The following is a 5,013-nucleotide window of genomic DNA, read 5'->3' as shown; positions in this document are numbered from 1 at the left end:
CGCGCGTGCGGAGGGCAGGACCCCCCCAGAGCAAGAAATGGGAACGATGGTGTCCTGTTTCGAGGACGGGTGTCAGCGGCGTGGCGGTGCGCCTTCGCTCGTGTGCCCTCTGAATACTTCCCGTGGAAGTTCACACCAGTTGCACGTCACTTGGCGTGTGCGGCGGCAAGGTCGACCAGATGGGCAGATTTCGGTATTGGGGCGAGGGGAAAATTTCATGAATTGAGGCTCTTTTGGTTGTGAGAGTCACTACAATGTGAACAGTAGTGAAAAAAGAAACCTTAAGATTTACAATAAATCGACACTACTCTAAGAATTACTATAAAAACATACTATGCAACTTGCAGGTATTCTTGCATCTGGTAAGCCATTTCTTTCTTAAAAGGGCAGTATTGCATCATGAAACATATAAGTAAGTGCATTTTTAGATTTTGATGTTGTATTTAGGAATATATTTAATTTCGAATGTACCAATAGTGTATATAATCGCATGGGGACTATATACACTAAAGAACACACCGGAAAATTCTGGATTTTATGGTAAATGTGTTCTTTTGGGTTGCTTTGGGTTCTCAAAAAAAAAATTAGAAAGAAATCAAGAGCCCAATATAAAGAGCAAGATAGCAACCCTCTTGTCTGTTATCCTCTAAAGGGGTAACCCCTTGAATTTTGAATAAAATCGATGATGGAAGGAGTTTTAACAGGCACGTACACTGGAATTTTTATCCTTATAAAAATCGTTACTGGGCTTCCCTGGTGGCGCAGTGGTTGAGAGTCCGCCTGCCGATGCAGGGGACACGGGTTCATGCCCCGGTCCGGGAGGATCCCCCATGCCGTGGAGCAGCTGGGCCCGTGAGCCATGGCCGCCGAGCCTGCGCGTCTGGGGCCTGTGCTCCGCAACGGGAGATGCCACAACAGTGAGAGGCCCGCGTACAGGAAAAAAAAGAACAGTCGTTACTAATTTTCAAACATATAGGCTTGAATGCTAACAAATTTTAAAGTACTTATTTTGCAATATAGAGAAGAGCAAAGCTTCATCTTAAGACAGGAAATCTAGCTTTGCTCTCCCCAATTCATGCAGACAAAGTTTTCCAAAATTGAGAGTTTTGGAAAATAATTTTACTAACCAGTCTTTCTAAAAATATATTACTTTTCAAAATTCCAGAACTGAGACTGCTTTAAATGTCAATTTTATTTTAGGTACAGCCAACTTTCTATTGTAGACTAGTAGTGGCCTTTGGTAACTATACAATGTATGAACGTGTCTTTTTTCTTAATGTCAGAAATATTATTTTGCAATTTATTCTTATTACCTGCCTTAGACTATAGAGTTCTATGAAGAGAAAGGCATTGTGTTATTTACAGTTGAATCAACATAACAGTCCAGGTTCTGAAATGTTGGAAGTTCTCATTAAATATTTCACAATAGAAAAATTTATAAATGAATGAACAAGGTGATTTAGCTTATGTTTCTCCTGCATGAATCCTTTATGCTAATAATTCCTGAATCGTATTTTCCCTTTATGATCAGATAGTTGTTACAGTGTCCCTCCCTTGCCTGGGGGTGTGTGTGTGTGCACTCAGATGCACGTACACACAGTAATGTTGCAGCTAACGTCATGGGTTTAAAAACATATATTTTTAAGATTTTTTTTTTTTGGATGTGGACCATGTTAAAAGACTTTTATTGAATTTGTTACAATATTGTTACTGTTTTATGTTTTGGTGTTTTGGTTGCAAGCCATGTGAGATCTTAGCTCCCCGACCAGGGATTGAACCCGCCCTCCCTGCATTGGAAGGTGAGGTCTTAACATCTAGAATGCTAGGAAAGTCCCCGTGATGGCCTTTATAGGCCCTAGAATACCATTTCTCAACCCATTAGACTTCAATGGGCCCCAGGGGTACAACGAATGTTTTGGCCAGCAAAGAAAAAGAAAGGGAACGGAAAAGGGGCCAGAACTCATCATGCGGCCTGTGCGCTCTCTCTAGCTAGCCTTCTTGAAGGTTTAACTGACAAAATAGACACTGTCTCTATGGTGATCTTTCTCCCGGAACATTTTTTAGTACCATTTTTCGACATCAAAGAGTAAAGCTTTAAAGGTAGACTCACCAATGGCTCTCTGCGGGATCTCCTTTGTGTTTCTATGATGCAGTATATGCCACCCCTTATCGTTCTAATACATTCTTAAAGTAGAACTCTTTTTATGTCTGCAAAGATCTTTCACCTTCTCAGTCCTGAAGATATCTATCTGTTCTTCTTGGACAAAAAAAAAAAAAAAGAAAATAGAAACCCTGGGCTACAAAATGCTAAGTAGGGATTAAACCACCTCTGACTCTGAATTCTTGAGTTCTTCCTGTCCATGAACCCACAATTACTCACCTTTCTTTAAATATAATTAATGTATATGTTTATAAAAAGTCATATGGGAAATAGTAAATGAAAGTTAAGTAATAGAATTAATTGAAGCAGCAGAGGTTAATCACAAAGTATGTGTGTATTTATCCTTGAAGCCGTTCATCCCGAACGTGTATACAAATATTTGGACGCTCATGGAAGGGTAAAGACGTATCATACTATATTTTACATTTTCTGTTAACATTCATCGTTGTTTTCCGATTGATCCCAGTCTGTGTAATTATGATTATAATGTTATAAAGAAAGAATGTATCTAATTGATCAACAGTGACAGAGTATTAACAGAAAGCGGGCCCACGCTTACTCACCACAATATTTCATCATTTTGAAGGACACATACTCACTCAGTAGTGCTTATATATTTGCAAATACTGATCTACTGAAGCAGGTTGGCTTCGTTTCTCCTTACTTGACGCTGAGTATGGCTTTCAGCACTTCTCAAAACCCTTCACTCTCAACATATTGATATTGTATATTTAAAAAGAAGACAAGGGCTGAAGGACTTAATTATTGACTCACTTGCATGCTAACACATTCTTTATAGACTATTTTCCCAGTAAGAGTTTTCTGATGTGAATAGCAAGTGAAAGATTTTCCACATCATCTTTAGAATGGGCATCTCCTCAGCGTGAGCACTTTCTTGTTCAGTCAGGAATATGGAACCACTGAAGAATGTCCTTCCTTCATGACACTGAGACTACTTTTTCAGTGTGAGCCCTGTCATGTCTCATGAGTCCAGGTCTAATGGAACTCGAGCATTCATTTCATCCGATTTCTTCTACAGCAGTGATTAGATGGTGTACCCCAAGAGGGCTCTCCTTGTAGTAAACCTTGGGCTGTCTTCTCTATTGTGTCAGGGATGCAGCCCACTCTGAGCTCTCTGTGTATCCTGAGGCTGGAGCTCCACCTGAAGGCTCTTCCACCATGATTACAGGCTCCGGGTTTCTCTCCACATGACTTTCCTGGTGAGTTAAAAGGGATAATTTCTGGCTGAAGGCTCAATATCATTGATTAGAGACACAGGGTTTCTACTCGGTATGAATTCTCTGGCGTTTATAAAAGCGGGAGCTCTGGGTAAAGGCTGCACCACCTGGATTCCAGACATAGGGTGTCTCTCCTGTGAGTTTTCTAGTGCGTATAAGCGTGAGAGCTGCGTTTCAAGGCTTTTCCACACTCATTGCCTTTGTAGGGTTTCTCATCAGTGTGAATTCTCACCCATGACTAAGGTTATGGCTTCGACTAAGTGCTTTCTCACATAAATGATATTCATTGTGGTTTCTCTCCCGTGTGACTGTGCTCATGACATTGAAGGGTTGCATGGTCACCGAAAGCTCCTCCACAGTCATTCCAAGCATAGGGCTTCTCCCCCGTTTGAGTTTACTGGTGTGAATAAGTGTCAGCTCTCTGGCTGCAGTACCTTTATAAGGTTCGTCTCCTCCAGTGCGAGCCGTTGGTGTATACATGCGAGGCTTCAGCCGAATATTTTCACACGTTCAGGACATTTGCAAGAGTCACTCCAGGGTGCACTCTCTCATGTTGTCTAAGGTTGGAGGGTGACTAAATGCCTTCCACATTCTGAGTTCTGCATGATTTCCCTCTAGTATAATTAGCTTAAGTCTCTCGCATTCGGGCTGAAAGTGCAACACACGTGGAGTTAAGGTTGCTGTATGCGAAATGTCCTCGTATCCGTGGCATTCTGTGAGCTCTTCTCCAGCATGAAATCCCTGCTGTTGACAAGGAAATAGAGGCTGTTAAAGATTACTCACATCATACTCATTCAGTCATTTCCCTACATGTGAATTCTAGGCGGCGCCCTCCGTGATGGTCTTCATTCAAAATCTCCGCATACTCGTTACTTTCACAGGTAATGTTACTTTGTTGAATTCCCACAGATTTTCTGTCTGGTAAACCCTCACTGGTCATAGCCTTCTGATTAAGTTTTAGGTCTTCTTTATGTTTCCAACACCATATCCATGAGCTCTGTTTAATCAATTACATTTTCATTGACGCTCAGGTCAGAGTTTGACATGTAATGTCAAATGACATGGGTCCTCAGATTAAATGGATAGAAAATCTCCTGGCCACAGGTCCAAGGCCATGGAGGGCAGAGCTAGGGTGGAGGCTCTGATGTTGCTGATTCCCACGTGGGGAGGAACCAAGGTGACTGAGGACAATTGCATCCGGGGCAGCGGTGGGGGCGGGGGGCAACAGGGAAGGTGGGGCGCTAAAGACCTGGAATGGGTGTTGTTGAACAAATGACGGTTCCTTTCACCAAGAATTATTAAATAAGAACTTTGGAAGAGGTGTCCTTGCTGTGGAGACAAGACTCTCCAGGAGACCATGGTAAGGGTTACCTGGGAATTAATGTGAACCCTAGGAACTGAATCTTAACAAAACAGTAACTGTGAACAGTAAGTCGAATCAAAGTGTAGCACCCGATCATTTGCATTGTTTCCTGCCAAATGGAGATATTCTGTACTCCCTACATGCCGAGGAGCCAATGCAGCCTTGCTCTTGACCATGGGAGGAAAAATCGTTCCTTCTGTCTGCGCATGCCTGTGGGTAAGCTGGCAGGGGTCACCCCCAGCTGGGTGGTT

The sequence above is a fragment of the Mesoplodon bidens genome (assembly GCF_964165515.1).
Source record: "Mesoplodon bidens genome assembly, contig: HAP1_SCAFFOLD_363, whole genome shotgun sequence".
Lineage (NCBI taxonomy): Eukaryota > Metazoa > Chordata > Mammalia > Artiodactyla > Ziphiidae > Mesoplodon > Mesoplodon bidens.
The sequence above is the reverse complement of the archived record's forward strand: the minus strand, read 5'-3'. Positions refer to the sequence as shown.